We start from the raw sequence: 18,346 nt of genomic DNA on the forward strand, positions 1-18,346 counted from the left end.
AGTGGAGTCCTCTTGTCCAGGCTGCTGGCTCTTGTTTTCTTCCGCATTCACTCCAAGCGTCTTCAGAGACCCAGCAGTAACCAGCCAAGTGGGGACCTGGTTTTAGAACCGTACGGCTCTGCCACTGACTGACTCTCCCTCCTTGGCATCAGCAGCTTTATCACGAGTTTGAGCATGTGATGAAAGTGGACTCTGCTGGGTGGACAGCTTCTGAATAGATGTGCTCCCTGATGACGCCACCATCGGTGACCCAGGAGCACCATCTGGGTGTCTGGCAGGAAGCTCAACTCTACGCGGCTGCAAACAAAGTAAATTTGGTGGCATTCCAAGTGATGGATGTGACAGCTTTCAGCATGGGCCTCGGCTGGTGTGGCCTGTACCAGGCGGTGTCCACAGCAAATGGGGCTTGCCTCCAACGTGGCAGGCCCTTGCTTGCCTTGTTGAGTTCTTTGGGCCAGAGTCAGCATGTTGGCCATCCTGTTGAAGTCAACGATGGTGACAGAGTCGAAGTCACTGTCTGCGGCATTCCCACATCAGCTCCAAGCCTGGGAAGAAGGTAATGGAAGTTTGTCTGTAAGCCCCAGGTGGCCCCACTCCCAGCGCAGGATGAGGATAAAGAAAGAACTTGGCCCGCTGCCCAGTCATCCGACTTAGACTATTGCTATGCCTGTGGGGCAGAAGAGTGCCCTGACTCTTGACTTCTTATCCATCCCCGGTGATACAGAGTTTGATGTTCTCTCTTCCGCTCGTGGGAGGGTCAGCTTAAGTAGAAAAGGCGACACCCTTCCCCCCGCGCCGCCCCTCCCCCCGCGCCACCCCCCCACCCTCCCCCCACCCCCGCCAAAGTTCCCAGTTACACATTAACTCAAACTCCAGCCATTGTGGGCTGGTGTCAAGTGCAATCTTTGAAGTGGTGGTGAACGACCGAGGTATGGAGCAGCTGATGCCAAGGCAGAGAAGCAAGCCGGCCAGCCAGACCTTAGCAGAAGCTGACGTTGTCGGCCTTACAGTGCCGTGGCAGGGGCCTGAGTACAAGATCGGCTTTTGGCTAAGGTCCAACATAAGCTGCTCTAATGTCTCTATGTCTTTAACTGATTTTGAAGTTGTTTATTTAACTTTGAAATAAAAGTGAGCTAAAAGACATCCAAACGACAAAACGAAGAGAACAAAATCTTTTGCCCATGATGGACATGGTCAATGGCCTCCCGCCAGCCTTTTACCTTCACGCATGCGCACACACGCGCGTGGTAACTTGGAGCCAGCCTTCCAGGTCAGATTCTCAGCTCTGTTCCTTTCTGGACCAATAGGAGCTAGCGGCAGTCTCCTTGTGACTGCATCTGTACAAAGGTGGTAACCATAGAGACTACATTTTCAGCAGCAAGGGCGTGCAGGTTTTGTGAGGTTCTTAGAAGGGCCTGTGGAGAAACACACGATGGAGGAGCCTCTTCGTTGTTTTCGCCTTGTCACAGCGCATTCTAGAGACCCCTATTCCTCTTCTAGCTTTATTGAGCACCATCCGTGTGGCCCCATGAGTAGGAGACAACAGTAGCTCAGGGTCTGAACGTATAGTGAGCGAGTGGCTCCGGACCTGGATAGACCCACTGACTTGTCTGAGACCCAGGCCACAGCCCACTCACAGAACAAGGCTGTGACAAAGGTGTGGCCACTCAGACTTAGCCGCTGTGGTGTCATGGTGTCTGCCACAAATTCGTAGGAAGCAGGAAGTCTGTGCAGCAGACATCCTGGCCCAAAGCCATTCTTGAGGGTTCATCTCACCCTGCTCCCCAGCCCTGCTGTGGCAGGCATTCCTGTGGTAGATGTTTCTTGGTAGTACAGAAGAAAGCATGCAGGAAGAATTGTGCTTCCCCCCACAGCCCGCCCCCCTGCCCTATTTTGGCTGCATTTGAATGTTTCTGGCTTCCCAAACTGTGGCATGGAAACACCCAGTCCTTGCCTAAGATGCAGCCAGTATGTTTCCAGCCCTTGAGGGGCAGCAGAGCCATCAGCTGTGTGGGGGGAAAGGCCGCCACTGAACATGTGACGGAGCCTCAGGAGGAACTGCATTAACAGTGACTTGAAACTGCATGTCACCGATCACTTTATGAGCCATTTTCTCATCCATTATTTATTTGACCCTCACAGCTCCCTGGTTAGGACAGCGGGATGCTACCCAGGATGAAAATAGACTTTTAAAAATTCCCAGTAAGTTTAGATGTGGGTCAAGGGCAGCCCTAGATGAAGTGTTATAAAATACGATAATGATGTGGCGGGGGGGCGGGTACCATGGTGGGTCCGTGTCAAGGCATGCCCCTGAGGGATTATGTCACATAATGTATAAGGAGAAGGGAGAGGGGTGAAGGCATGGAGAAAGAAGTGGAGGCAGATGAGTGGACATGTAGGCAGGTGGATGGATGAGGGCAGACCCATGAGGGTAGGGAGAAGAACAGAAAAGGAGGAGGGAGAATACGTAGGAACAGAGAGACAGGGGGAGGGAGGGAGAGAGAGAGACAGAGATGAGGGTGGCAGGAAGGTCTTTTATTGGGCAGCACAAACCTGGTGGTGGAGGCAGGTGATTACATAAGCAGTCGCTGTCCCTGAGGACAGGCCAGCAGAATAGCCTGTACACTACCATGGAGATGGTAGCATTGGCCCAAAACCTAAGTGCTGCCTTCTGAACAAACTGGAGCAAAATGCAAATCTCCCAGTGAGAAAGGTGGGGGCACATCTTTAATGCCGGCAATCAGGAGGCAGAAGGCAGGTGGCTCTATAAATTCAGAGGCCAGCCTGGTCCACAGAGCAAGCTCCAGGACAGCCAGGGCTACATAAAAAAGTCCATGTCTCAAAAAACAAAAAACAAAACAAGAAAGAAAAAGAAAAAATGAAATTCAACTTTACTTTTAAGATAACATTACATGAGTTAAACTTCATGATGACTTTATAAAATCTATTATCAGCCATTTAAAACAAATATAGATTTTATAATTTTATATTGTGAGAATGTTGGTAATAGAATTCCTTAAAATGAAATAAAAATTCATGGAGTAATAAACATTGTGTTCATTGCTTTTGAGTTTAGTGGCATTGTTCATTCTACTTCATTGAATATTTTCAGTTCTCATTCATGCATTTTTTTTTTGTCCTTGCTGAAATTATACCTGATGTATTTTGCGTATGTGTTAGTGAACTAGTGAAATCGGTATAGTAGTAAAATCTTTATTTTTATTCCCTAGACAAATGTAAAACACCTATTTTAATTGTGCCAACAGAATTTTTAAATCTCTGTAAGAGATATTTGTTTTGAAGTAAAGATTCTAGAGGGAAAAAATACTTTCAATGACCTAACTTGTATAACTAATTTATATAATTTCTAGATTTAATATAAAAAAAAAGTAAGGCTTTTTTTTCTGTAACTCCTAAAAACCAGAGCACAAGTCATCACAGACATTCTCGCTCTGCCTGAAAGGAGTGCATATTTTGCAGGAACAAACAGGAAGGAAAGAAGACAGAAGAGACAAAAGCTGATCCTGGGATTTGGGGCATCATTCAGTATCCTGCTTGCTTAGCAAAGCCCCAGGTTCCACCCCAGCATTAACCAGGCAAATACCCGTAACACCAATACCAACACCACCCCTGTCAGTACTTGGGAAATGGGGGCAGGATGAGAAGTTCAAAGTCATCTTCAGCTATATAAAAACTTCCAGGTCAGCCTTGGCTACATGAAAACCTGTCTCAAACAAAACAAAACAAAACAAAAAACAAACAAACAAAAGCCACGGCCTGCCCGCACAGCCAGGTGGAAGACAGCCAGAGGTCCACCCACAGTGGGAGCCACTACTATGTGCAAGTATGTGGTAGAAAGATGGGAGAGAAAGAGAAGAAGACAAGCAGAACTGTTTGAATATTATGAGGAAAAGTGGGATGAAGAGAAATAGACTAATGTGAGTAGCCTGCCCTGCCACCTGAGTCCATCGCGAAATCCTGGCTTGTGCTGCCACTAATGATCTTGTCTGGGTCTGTGGCCTTGCAGCAACATAGCTCTGTGTCAATGTCAGTGGCTCATATAACCACCGAAGGCCTTGAGGATGTCCCTGGTCTGGGCTGCCACCTGGGACCATGTTGATATACAAGGTGGTGCAGAGCTGACTCTGCCCCTCACCTGCATTTCAAATAGGGAACCATGCACCTCACCCAAGGCAGCACGGTAGAGCTGACCTTGGTGGTAAAGGTGCAGGTGAGCAGGCTCTGAGGGTTTGAGAGAAGGAGAGCTGGCCCAGCCCCTCACCAGCTGTGGCACTGGGTGATCTAGCCAGGGCAGTGCTGGAGAGTTCACCCCGCTACTGTGGGTATGGGACAGCTGGATATGCTGACCACCTCACCTATCACCGAGGCCCAGATCCAGGGTTTTGAGTTGGCCCACCCTAACATCTACCCCATTTATGAACTGCTAAAGTGTGAGAAGAGGCAGGTCCTCCAGATCCAAAGCTGTAGGATCTCTATGACACAGGGCAACAACTGGGTATCTGAAGGGAATCCCAGTGAGGACCCAGTGTTGATGGTGTAGCAGAAACCAAAGGCCACAAACCAGACCAATGACTCACTGCAATGAATATTTGCAAACAAATAAGTGTGGACAAAAGAATGTGCTATGTGACACACTGTGACATACTGCAGCTTCCATGGCAAGGTGGGGTTTTTTGTTTGTCTGTTTATTTGTTTTGTCCTTTTTCTTTTTCTTTTCTTTTGGGAGGGAGGTTGCAATGGCGGAGGGTTGGTGTAAAGGGACGAGGGAGATGAGTGGGATTGGGGGGGCACGAAGTGAAACTCACAAAGGATCAATAAAGGGAAACAAATGGAAAGCAATCTTAGTTATAAACAAGCAAGCAAACAAAGTTAGGTGTGGTGGTGCTCACCATTAGTCCCAGCACTCAGGAGGCAGAGGTAGGAAGATCTCTGTGAGTTGGAGGCCAACCTGGTCTACATAGTGAGTTTCAGGCAGGCCTGGGATACATAGTGAGAGATCTAAATAAATAAATAAATAAATAAACAGATAGATAGGAAGGAATTGTTATTTTTAAGCCTGGTATAGTGTCAAACTACTGTTATTTCAGCACCCTAAAGGTGGAGAAAGGAGATTGAGGAATTAGGCTAGGTCAGGGCTACTGGAGACCTTGTCTCAAACTGTAACAACAATATTTTGAACAATAAAAATTCCAGACAAAGGCTCCATGGGTAGTGCGCACTAGCTGAACAAGCCCTGAGTTTGGTCCTTGGAATCCATGTAAAGGTGGAATGAGAGAACCAACTCCAGGCACGTTGTACCAAGGTAAGCACCCTCCTTCATTAGAAATACGCAATAATATTAATTTAAAAAAACGAGTCCTTGATGGGTCTGAGGAGCCCTATGGGTCTGAGATCAGAGGAGATATGACGGTGCAGGGCTTTACCAGTCCCTGTACCCACTTAAGGCAAACCCGGGGCTCTGCTCTCCCAACAGCAGCACAAATTGACAGGAGCCACCACTGACACGGTGAAATAAGGTTGTTTAAAGCCCAGGAATGCAAACACTCAGGTCATGGCGAGCCGCAGCCCACACATCCTCCACCCGCCGGTTCGTCTATTACAGCTAATTTCTTTCAGGTGTTGGGTATAAAGGGCGCTGTATATAAACTCACCACTCGCCTTGGGATCTTTCATCTACCAATCCATAAGTACTTCAAATTTTATGGAAGGACCTGTGGAGGCAGGCAAGGTTAATGACTCATCGAAGGTCACGGGGTAAGGAAGCAGGCACACAACACTGCAAGGGCGCTGTTGGCTCTGACAGCCTCCCCACACCCAGTCTGGCCATTTTTACCCAGCTCTCCTCGAGGACTCGCAGGGCTAAGTAGATTAGATGACATTTTTCTTTCCTTATCCTTTCTGACAGTTGGAAGCCAATGACTGCTTTCCGAAACGGTCCGTAATGTGGAAAAGTGATAGTGGGAGGCTTGCTCTCTGTGGGGATAGTATTTTCGGAGTGTCCCCACCACAGTCCTTTAAACCACAAAGCCCCTTAGGGTTTCTTATTTCTGAGGTCACCAGTGCCCTGCCTAATCCAGAAGCTAGCGTATGAAGGCGCTGAATCAGGAAGCTTAGCCAGGCCCCTCTGTCTGAGGGCCTCTCGCTCTCTAACAATCCCTTCCACGGCAGATACTCGAACCAAGGTCCTCGTAAACCCCTTCAGCTTGAGAGTTTCCCCGAGACAGAGAGAATATTAATTCTGTTGACAGATTTCCTTGTCCCCATCACACAGAAGAGTGCCTGTGTGATGAGAAGGAAATTCACAAATCGTAATGCTTTGTGTAAACTCGCAGTTCTCTTACTTGCCTTGTGCGCCTAATCAGTCTTGTCGTGAGCTGTTCCAGTATTGTTTTAACACAGCCTCATAGCCTGGGAGCCACAGGACCCTTTTGGAGCGAGCCATGCTGTATTTGTGTATATTTTTTAAAAAATGGTCATCACCCTTCTCACTGTGGCCGCCATCATTTTTCAATGGAGGTGTTGCCATAGAGATGTTGTCCGGTCCATCTCTATTGATCGCTCCCTTGAAAGGAGCCTTGAATAGTCTCTGAGGTAGGTAAATGTATGCAGTGACATTGAGCGGATGATTCTATTCTGAAAAATTCCGGCACCATTTGTTTCGTGCTTGTCTGAGGGCTGGGACACGGTGTTGGGTTTTGTTGCACGTGCTCCCCTCACAGGCCCGGAGTTAATGCAAGCCTTGTTTGGAGCCACTGAAGCAGAAATTTCTCTGCTGCCAAGGACAAAAGCTCTACAGGCCACCTCGGAGGTTGCTTGGGGAAGGCCGTGTCTCCGGGCTCTCAAAGGAAATGGGAGATGACTGAGATCCGCGCCCTCGATGGCACCCAGCCTTCCCTGGCGCTTCTGGCCTGTTGGGATGCCCTCTGACGAGGCGCTGGCTTCACCCGTGAAAGGTCTTCCTCTGCCTTTCTGCTGCCAGCTGAAAGAAATCCCCTGGAAATGTGGCGCTCTTCTGTGTGAGGGAGTTCACTCAACTCTCCCGCCCTATCTTCTCTGAGACCCTTGTATGGAGACCAAGTGACGACGCTCTGTCCAGGCAGCAGGGGTGGAGAAAGGATTTACTAAGTGCCCTGTTGTAACTCAAGAGTTTTACTGAGCCCACGAATGAGTGAATGTTTAAAGCCAAGCATCGTGCTGGAAGTTGCCAGAGATATAGTTTCCACTGAGCCTCCAAAGACTTCTGTGACCCAGGAGTCATTTAACCTTTTCTTATTCTTTGTTGCCTTTTTCTTATTTTAAAACAAAAAGATGAAGTTATCTGCCCCAGGCTGCACAGCCCTTCTGTGGTAACTGTTGGATGGATTTTGAATGGGGGGGGGGGGCAGTGCTCTTTCCCCGGACTGCCTAGGCTCAGCCCCCATGGCTTTGCCCTTGCACTCAGCTACCTGTGGGCCCTGGAGCCTGAGTGGGGAGACCCATTTACTTTAGTTCTTCGCTCTCATGAGCCAGCCTCTGCTCGGTGTTTGGGGCATCTTAGAAAGGCCTGAGGACACCTTGGGTGACTGCAAGGATGCTGGCTTTTCCTGAGGTTCAGAGTTAAGTACAGGGCGGTTTGGGCAGCAGAGCTGTACTTCTCTGTTAAGCCCAATGCGATGCTCCCTGAAGCCTGGGAGGCAGGGAACGAACGAGTGTCTTCGTATAAGCCTTGCAGAGATTTAGGGTGTGGGTCTGGGACACAGAACTCACAGTGCCCATTCATTTCCACACTCGCTCGGCTCACCCCGCCGTTCTGTTGTGCACTAGACATCTAAGGCACCTAACGCAAAGGCTGCAGATGTGGCTAAGGCACAGGCCCTTTCTCACGAACTCAGAAATGAAAAATGACAAATGTAACCGTTAACATCTGCCCTTCATAGCTTACAGAAAGCTTTTCCATCTCTATTCTAGTCGTCAGTCTCAGTGTACCAGGGTGTTAGGATACTGCCCTCAGTCCCCCTAGCAACCTATGATATCATTACCTGCCCGCTACTAGGTGTGCCAGGAACCCAGGATTTTTTTTTTTTTAAAGCTTTTCTCTCGCTCCCCTCTTATCTCTCTTCCTCTTCCTCTCTCTTGCTTTCTCTTTATCTTTCTCTGGGGAGGCCCTCCCCAGGGGCGCTTCTACAAATAAACTTCTCCGCATCATATCTGGTGCCTGGCCCCTTATTTTTTAATCATTACAACGGGGTAGGAATTATTGCCGAATCCATTTCACAGACAAGGAAAGTAATGCTCTGAGACATCCAGAGCACATGGTGTGATGAACGTGAAACCCAGTCCTTTGGTCCCAAACTTTACAAGGAGGAATTTCCCAGAATCCTCAGCTTGTCTTCTTGTTAGCATCCTTGGCTAACAAAGCCAAATGATTCCTGAGGCATCACTCTGACTCATTCAAGTGGCTGGGATGTGGAGGCAGTTCTGCTTCTCTGGGAAGGGCTGTCTCACCATTTCAGACTAAGTTAGGGGCTCTCCAATTTTGACTGTACGGTGAGAGTTTAGAAACACTCAGATCCAGTGTGTTCCAGAGGCTGGGATGAAACTGGTCTGAGCTGGGGTGTCTGTCCACTCTACCCTGAGCTCAGTGTGGGCCTGTTCTGCAGGTGTCTGCTGGCTGCCACTGTTGGAGAGGAGGACAGTTGGTTGGCCACCAAAAGTGAGTGCATAATGCTCAGGGGACTAGGTCTACTGACTCAGATGAGAGGTTTCTTTTTGTTTGTTTGTTTTTTCAAGACAGGGTTTCTCCGTGTAGCCCTGGCTGTCCCAGACTTGCTTTGTAGACCCGGCTGGCCCCCGAACTCACACGCCTCTGCATCCCAAGTGCTGGGATTACAGTCATGCGCCACGGGTCCCCAGCTGAAAGATTTCTTTAGTGCCTCAGGAGATGGCTGCAAAGTATTAAAGCACAATGCCACCACTTCCATGTGTAATATCGATACAGCTAATGACCCGGTGTCCAGGGACTGATGGGAGTCAAAGTCAAAGGCAGGCATGCCAAGGGAGAGCAAGGCACCCAGTGGGCTTCAGGAAGCCTGGTGAGAGATGAAGTTAATGGCAAAAGGCTTCAGAGCTGAGGAGTCAAAACTGAGAGCCAACCTGGGAATCCCAAGGGCTGTCTTGGGAAAGCAGTGTAAACAGGTCTGCAGGATGGCGCAGGGTCTGCGCGTCCACTGAGGGACAGTGACTGCATGGATACAGACAAATAATAGCCATTGTAGAGTTGGAGTACGGAGGCAATGTAGGCTGGAGAAAGGCCAAGCCCCAAGCGGGAGGAAATGGGTTCCTTTATCATGCACAAGAGGCCCACACAGCCTGGCACCTGCTAGCTAAACACTGAGTAGCAGACCAGACTGGGCTCTGCTCACAGCTCCTGTTCAGCAGCTTCCCACCGAGAGCTCAAAGGGTAGGTCCCGGTCCCCAGGACTCCTGAGCATCTCACCTCAGGCAACAGCCTCAATCTGCATTTGAACACTCTAGGTGGAGCTTTAAATGCGTGGCGCCTTAAAGTTAGAGCTTTTCTGTGGTTGGGCAAAGGCCCTGGCCACCCTGTGGCTGAGAGCTATTAGGGAAACAAAGGGAAGCCATTTAAATTAGGCTCTCTAAGTCCCTGCGGGGCAGGGAGGGAGAGGTTCAAAAACTCCAGGTGTTTTGATGCTTAGCTACAACAGGGGGAAAGTTTAAAACTTCTGGGTGTGTTTACATCTCCAAAGCCCTGAGCCAATGAAACACACAGGGTTCAACACACAGGGAGACCTTCCCTTAGACTTCTTTATCTTTATTCATCTGTAAGACATGCAGAGCATCCTAGAATACCTCTGCTCTACTATTGGCTGGCTGTGGCACTTGCCTACCTCTTCAATAGAAGCCTGGGGAGGAAGGTTTGAGGCTCTCAGAACACTACATTGACCATGTTGCCCAGGCTACCACCTTGACTCTGTATTTGTTTTCTTGCTTATTTGCATGTTTCTAAATTTTAAATTACATACATACATACATACATATGTGTATAAATGCATTAATAAAGTTAGGGAGGTGAGTACCACAGCGTATGTTTGGAGGTCAGAGGGCATCTTGCAGGAGTTGGTCCTCTTATTCTACTATGTGGGTCCCAGGGATCAAATTTAAATTCAGCCTGGTGGCAAACATCTTCACCTGCTGAGCCACCTCATAGATGCCATAATTCTTTTGTTTGTTTGTCTTCATTTTTTTAAATTATTTTTTATTTCTTGGTTTTTTTCGAGACAAGGTCTCTCTGTGTAGCCTTGGCTGTCCTGGACTCGCTTTGTAGAACAGGCTGGCCTCGAACTCACAGCAATCCACCTGCCTCTGCTTCCCAGAGTGCTAGGATTAAAGATGTGCGCCACTATGCCTGGCTTTGTCTTCATTTTTTGAGACAGGGTTTCTCTCTGTAGCTCTGGCTGTCCTGGAATGTGCTTTGTAGACCAGGCTGGCCTTGAACTCAGAGATCTATTTGCCTCTGCCTCCTAAGTGCTGGAATTAAAGGCATGCACCACCATACCAGCTGGCCCCATGATTTTTTTTTTTTTAATTTTCTCTAATTTTATTTAATTTTTTTAGGCTTTTCAAAACAGAGTTTCTCTGTGTAGCCCTGGCTGTCCTGGAACTCCATTCTGTAAACCAGGCTGGCCTCAAACTAAACTCAGAGATTTCCCCTGACTCTGTCTCCTGAGTGCTGGGATTAAAGGCACCCACCACCAGCCAGCCCCAATGATTCTTAAACCAACATTTCACTTTATACTCTCGGAACTGGCATCTTTAAGACTTCCAACTGAGAATTATGAAGCCCCCACCCAACTTTCCATACTGTATAGCTATGCACCTTTAAAAGGGAGGGAAAGGAAAGGAGGGGAGAGGAAGTTACAGGCTTGTCCTCAGTCATCTCTGGTGGACTCATGGAAAAGACTGACTCTCCTTATCCCAGAGAGCCCTGCCTCGCAAGATCACACAAAATCCAGGGGTCCCTGTTTCCCCGGAGTGAGCGAATGACCTTTTCTCTACGCAATGTCCTGTGTATTTTGCACTCAGGCTGTTTGGGGAGAAACCCAATACACACAGGGAAACAAGGCTTTTTTTTTTTTTTTTTTTTTTTTTTAATCAAATGCCCAGGGCTGACTTTCTAGAACATTTACATCCAGGCAAGAGAACTAAAGGACGGGAGCCCCTCTCCTGGCTAAAGCTATCACCCCCAACTCCAAGAGAAACTGCTTTGCAAAAAGCATTTGGAACAAATTGTGCCATTTGAGAGAAGACAGAGCTAGAACAGAAGCCGTCAAGCTGTAATTGCCCCGCTAATTAATGGTTGATCATCTATCCTTTTATGATTCTTGACCCCAGAAGGAAAATTTATTAGTACTTTTAGGTTTTGCACAGTCGTGCTAAATGAGGCGTGTAATGCCCTAATTTAGTGCCTTGTTAGCATAAGCAGGGCCTCCCCAGCCTGCCTAGTCCCCACCGGAAGGCTTTTTCTCCAGAGCTGTGGGGGAACTTACCTAGGCTAGGCACACAGTATTTGGCTCCAGGGCCTGATGGGGACTCACAGCCATGATGAGAGCTTGCCCCATTCAGCCAGAGGTGGGGGGTGGGGTGGTGGAAGGGGTGGGAGGTGGGGCGATGGAAGGGGTGGGGGTGGAGGTGGGGAGACTGTGGGCATGGCGGTTAGGGGAGTTGGGGAAGGGGGCGGGGGTGGTGGGGTGGTGGAAGGGATGGAGGTGATGGAAGTGGGGGGTGGGGGAGTGGGGCGTTGGAAGAGATGAGGTGGGGATGGGGGTGGGGGGTGGGGAGAGTGGGGCGGTGGGAGGGATGGAGTGGGGGTATGGGTGTGGGTGGGGGGGCTAGAGTTTGGATCTGCCATTCGTTTTTTATGAAAACACTTAAAGTTCTGAGGCTGCAAATGACTTTACTCCAGCCTCCCCCAAACTCCCACTTTTTAGTTGGCTCATACTGTACTGCTCTTCCTTGGTGTCTCAGTTCCACCCCCTTAAAACCTTAAAACCAAGACTTGAACCCTGGCAGGGCTTTTGTGTGTGTGTGTGTGTGTGTGTGTGTGTGTGTGTGTGTGTGTGTGTGTGTGTGAAGAGAATGGACAATTGGTGCCCTGGTTGATCTGGGTTGTATAGAACAAATACAGGCATCTAGCCCAGACTTTTAATCTGGTGCAGATACCAGCTCAGGAAGTGTCCATGTTGGCTGCATAGAAGCGTGCCTGCCTGTTGAGTATGCTTCCAGGCAATGTAATTTGGGGTCCTAGGTTGAAGGGAGGCAGCAGACTGCGGAGAAGCTTGCTGGGTAGGTAGCCGAAGCCCACACTTGAGCTCTCACTTTGCCACGAGCTCACCTTTGGAATTACAGGCAGCCCCTTGCCCTTTGCGGACTTCCCACATGTTAAAAGTTCACAAGCCTTCTTGTGTAGGGCCCCTTCATGTTTTGGCACTCCATCACTCAGCTGGTGCATGAGAGGCAAGCTGGGTGGCTCGACCGACCATTGCAAAGGCCAACACCAGCAATTCTAGTTGGAGAAACACCGCCCAGAGATATTTTGAAAAATGCATGAAAACAGAATATTCCTGAAATCATAAGGGGTTGGTGAAATGAAATATAGTGTATGTATATGTTAGGATTATAGGATCATATTAATTATAGCAGAGTAGCATATTATTGGCTGGAGAGGGGCTCACAGTACTGTATATGCAAAAGTTCAGGATCTTTAAGCAATAACATCTTTTTTGTTTGTTTGTTTGTTTGTTTGTTTGTTTGAGACACAGTCTCTCTGTGTTAGCCTTAGCTGTCCTGGACTCACCTTGTAGACCAGGCTAGCCTCGAACTCACAGCGATCCACCTGCCTCTGCCTCCTGAGTGCTGGGATTAAAGGCATGTGCCACCACACCCAGCAACAGTAACATCTTTAAACATGGTAGTTTTATAAAAATAAGACAAAAAAAAAAAAAAAAAAAAAAAAGCATGTTTAAGGAAAAATATTGGGGACCTACAGGTTTTTGGAATAGTGGGAATCTAGTATTTTTTCTTTCATTAAAGTTTTTCTTTTTTCCAATATTTACTTAGAATAATTGCATGTCACTCTAAGGACCAGAAAAAAATACACAAAAAAATTTCAAAGAAATAATAATATATTGGTTCAAATGTATTTTCCCCATGTTTCATTTTACACACATGTGAAATGACAATTATCAATGACTTTGAAAGATCATGCTGGCTAGAAGTTCTTAAAATAGTCATTTATTGGTTATCGGCTTTGAGTGAAAGCCGATAGGTAACCAGGGCAGTCTGGTATCAGCACAAGTGTGAAGGACTTAACTTTGGGATGGACAGAGATATAAATGTGGGAAAGTCTTCACAGAAAGCATTCGGCTTGCTGGCTGCGGTCCTTCTGGTCTTAGAGTCTCAATCTAACACTGGCTTTAGTGATGGCATCAAGCAGATGGCAAAGGAGCTCACTATGGTCTGAGCACCGGCTATATCAGAGCCAGGACCAGAACTCTGTACCCTGCTGTCACCCGTATACCAAAGCTTCAAGGACACCTGTCATTGAGCAATGGGGTCCTTTGCCTTGTTCCTGGGGCTCTCCGCATGTGTGTGGCCTTCTCGCATTTCTTTCCTCTCAGTGTCAGTGTCAGTCCTAGGCTCTGCATCCCTCTGCAGTGGGCCTGATCGAGGGCTGGAGTGCACACAGCTCTGCTGCCTCTGGAACACCAGGGTTTTGTGTCTACGCACGAGGACAGTTGTAAGTTTGTCTCTTCAGTACGTTGCTCTTCTGGGCTCACTGGCCTTTGGGAAGGACGTTCAAGACTATGAAAGAAAAATACTGGCTTATACAGTAGAACTTAGAAGTCTCTTGGAAATTCACTCATGTTGATGCACCCTGAGAAATTCCTCTTCACTGGAAACGATGCTGGGCCTCTGGGCACATGGGTGGGGATAAAGAAGGGCAGGGTGCTATAGGTGCTGTCCTCGCTCTGCAGGGCTCAGACCACAGAGGGGGGAGGTAGGTAAATCATCAACGGACACAAGAAAGTGCAGGTGGTAGCAGCCTGCAAATCTCAGAAAAGACATAAGCCAAAGCAACTCTGGGAGACCCAGAGGACATTCTGTTGACTTTAGAAGGAGGCTGCTTCTAGAGACTTGCGGAGAAAGGTGACATGTGAGAAAGACCTCTGCCAAAAAAGAAAATACTAAAGCATGTGAAGGTAAAGGAAGCAGCATTTGAGGTTAGGAAACAGGAAATGACAGTCTGACTGACCATCCACTCAGGCATGGCACAGGTGTGGTTAAGGACAAAGACAGGGCATAGCATAGTGCATGTGAGAAAACAGGCAAGACAACATGTTTTAGGGAACGGTCATGCCACCCCAGAAAATTGTTCTAATGCATCCAACAGGTAACAAGGTGCCATTGCCTTTGGGCTTCTGAGGTGAGCTGGGCTTAAGGAAGACGTCTCCACATAGGAAAGGAGAAGACTAGAACAAGCTGATCATGTCTGACAGAAGAAATGGACGGAAGCAATAGGGAGGTTCTGGTCCAAGTCTTGCTTCCCAGGTGGAGGGCTGAAGGGAGGGAGCCACACTCTTCAGTTGTCCCTCCACTTCCTGTTGCTCTCCCAGCTTACAGAGAGCATTCCGAGCTGGGTGTTCTGGGAAAAGCCTGCTTCATCTGTGGTCTGTCAGAAACAGATGAAGGGGTAGAGTCCTCCCCACCACCTTCTAGGGGAGGGTTTTGCTCCCGTGGTAGAGCCCTGACCCCGGGGGTGGGGGTGGTTCTGAGTCCGAGCTGTGAAGCCTCATCTTCGGACTAAGGGATGCCTCAGGAAACAATAAATCTCTCAAGATTTATAGGTCAGGAAATGCTTTCGGGAGAGAAAACAGAAGAGGCGAGGCAAAGGTGGGGCGAGGCAAGGCAGGGCAGGGCAGGGCAGGGCACGGCAGGGCAGCAGCTCCAGAAGCCTCTGGGTGCGGATGTTGAGTTTCATTGGTGGAGAGGACTGGTCACTAGAACTCACGGCGGAGAGGTGGAGACACTAACAATAATGTAGAAGGTCTCTTCTTTCTTTCTTTCCTTTATTAAACTCTTGGTTCCTTCTCTGCAGAACAGAAAAGATGAATTCAGTAACTCTCGAGGTCTTACTCCCCAGGTGACCCGACTCTGCAGTGAACCTGTTGTTTTCATGATGGGCTTTCTATCCTTTGAGTGCCTCACTTTCCCCAAGTGAAAAGTCCACTTGCTGAGATCCATATATCACTCATGTCTGGGCTGGGTATTAATGATGAATGGACATCTGGAAACTTCCCTTGGAGGGATACAGCTGAGCCATCTTTTCTCCTTATTTACTGTTTCCAGTCTGCAGCAGAAACACACCATCCCAACACACTTCCCAACATGCGCAGCCCAGCATGCAGTCAGTCATGGCGTATAAATCTACAGACACACAAAACCTGCCACACATGTGTACACACACACACACACACACACACATGTGCAAGCGTGAGCTCTCCATTCTCTTTCTGCTAGGCAGTGAAAACCCTCCAGTATGAGAGATCTGAGGCCAGACTTCCCCCTGATTTTTGGTGACCTCCTGGCCATCTTCTGCCTCCCTTTCTGCGGGTCTCTGCCAGCAGGTGGCGCTCACAGATCTCAGACGACACAGTGGGCACCTCAGTTCTGAACTTCTGTCCTTCCACCCACTCCCACCTTTGGAATGGCATAATTTGGGAGTCATCTTTGGGACGACAGCCAAGCTCTTAAATTTTCTACGTGGGGTTTAGATAATTTTCCCCAGACGGCTTGGAGCACTGGAGGGGAGGAAAAGGGGCAGGGGCGGGGGGATGGGGATGGGCGGAGTCTCTGGGTGAGTCTGGTCAGGGCCAGGACAGCTTCAGCTGTGGCAGCCAGAACCCTTTTGGAAGCCCCACCCTGAAGGGTGTCTGAGGCGAGGGTGGGTCACACCCTGTGAGGGGGAAATGCTTTCGCTGGCATGAAGACCCGAAAGGATCCACAGACACAAACAAAGCCATGAGCTTCCAAATCCGGTCCATTCCTTCCACTCTCCATCTGACACAAATTTTAACCCACAGCAACCTCAAGTGCCATGGGACACCGGCCTGGGTTTTATGCTTATGAATTAATCATCAGATTTTTCCCCCTTCAACTTTGTATTCTGAAAATTTCTAAGTAGATATTACAATCCACTTATGTCCATCGCCAGCTTCAGTAACTAGGGTGATTGTTCTATTCCTCAGCCTTTTCTGGAACGTTCTGTGGCAAACTCTCGGCATCTTGTACACACCCTTCCCTCCCCAAACCACCTAAGACTCCCACACACACAAGTGTTGTGATTTTTTTCGTTTTTGTTTTTGTTGTTTTTGGTTTTTCAAGACAGGGTTTCTCTGTGTTATCTTGGCTGTCCTAGACTCGCTTTGTAGACCAGGCTGGCCTCAAACTCACAACGATCTGCCTGCCTCTGCCTCCCGAGTGCTGGGATTAGCAAGTGTTGTATTAAAACAACCTTAACAGCAGCCAGCACGCATTTCCACCTGCCTTGTAAAACTCACAGGCCTTCCTTAGTGTCATCCAAGCCCTCCCTTCCACACCCAGGCCTTCTGACATCTACCACTGTCCCGGTGCAAAAATGTACGTCACCCCTATTTGACCGTGGCTGCCTCCTGAGTCTCCATAGACCCAGAGCCTGAAGAGATGCACACACATAAGGGCATGCTCGGAAGACACCTTCCTGACCCGCACAGGTTCCAACTGTGAGTTAAAAGGCTCTGTTCTTTCTCTGAGGTAGATAAGAGTCTGATGCAGACAGACTTGCGTGCCTCCTGGCTCAGGAGCAGCAGCCATTGACAGGGAATGCAAACAATGTGGTGGTGCCAGCCCCAGAGAGGTCTGGAAATGCCTTCCTAATTGAGCCTGGGAGCTGCAAGCTGCCTGGAGTGGGGACAAGGACAGAGAGCAGTGGGGGCTGGAAGAGCCCAGGAGGGAGGGTGTCTGACACCTACCTGGGTGCTTTGATCCTTGGTGAACTTTGAGACCCCCAAAAGCAGCACCTATGGTGGTAAGAGGAGGTGGCGGGCGGTGGTGGGGGTTGGGGTGGGGGTGGGGGAATCTGTCCCTAAAGAGGTCAGTTCCTGAGATGTCTTTCTTCATTGGAGCTCTTGTTTGTTTTCTTGCAGCTTTCATCCGCGGGACCACCTTGAACCAGCACACTTACTGTGACAGGAAATGTGTGAACGGATAAGCTTGGAAAGGCCTGCAGGGTGCATACTGGGCACTAGACCTTCCCCCTCCCAATCACACACATTCTACCTGGGGTCTTCCTTACCGTGCCTTCTGTTTTCCATCAGACAGTTTTAGCTGGTCTCTGGTTCTTCAAGCCCTCTGGTGGCTTCTGCCGGCCCATCACGACAGGGCCTGGGGTTTCCTCTGGGACCTGTTAGCATGTTGCTTTGCTTGATGGCAACAAGCACCTGTGCATTCAGCCTGTACTTAAAGAAGTAACACACGTGGTTGTGACCCCTGACCTGTGCTGGCCATGGCTCCTGGGAGAGCTTTGGGTTGCAGGAGAAGCCCAGGCTGAGATCAAAGAATCAGAACCACTGGCTCTGTGGCTGAAACTGCTTTTTTCCCCCCCTTTGGTTTTTCAAGACAGGGTTTCTCTGTGTATCCTTGGCTGTCCTGGAGTCGTTTTGTAGACCAGGCTGGCCTCGAACTCACAGCGATCTGCCTGCCTCAGTCTCCCGAGTGTTGGGATTAAAGGCGTGAGCCACCATGCCTGGCAATGCTGAACCTCCTTTTAGGGTCACCCCCTTCGTGTCAGGACTCACATACTCCAAGGCCTTGGAACCACAGACCCAGACATCAGATTATTCTATTTTTATTACATTTTAATTAAACTGTATTTGTTCCTTTGAAGGTAGATAAAATATATAAAGTAGGAACTTTTGCTCCATCCCTTCACCACCATGCCCTAATAATTTACTACTCAGGGTCCACTATGCAAACATGCTTTTCAGAGCCCTCAGGAATATGTATGTGTGTCCCCAGTCTCTTTCGTCTCTTCAAAAATGTCAAAACACTATCTCTTCACACCTACCCTTTTCTTTTCTCATCAAACACACACACACACACACACACACACACACACACACACACACACACACTGATATCTACTGCATAGATGTTAATATCTACTGCATAGATGTTAAGAGATGGCCGCTTGGCCCATTCTTGATTGTTTGTCTCATGTACATATTCCTGG

At 48.6% G+C, this 18,346-nt stretch overlaps 1 pseudogene; it reads left to right on the plus strand.

The window, feature by feature from the left end:
* Positions 1–230: 230 nt before the first annotated feature.
* Positions 231–18,346, plus strand: part of LOC127193254 (SH2B adapter protein 1-like) — a 66,917-nt pseudogene continuing 48,801 nt past the window's right edge.

Source organism: Acomys russatus, chromosome 8, assembly GCF_903995435.1.
Source record: "Acomys russatus chromosome 8, mAcoRus1.1, whole genome shotgun sequence".
Taxonomy (NCBI): Eukaryota; Metazoa; Chordata; class Mammalia; order Rodentia; family Muridae; genus Acomys; species Acomys russatus.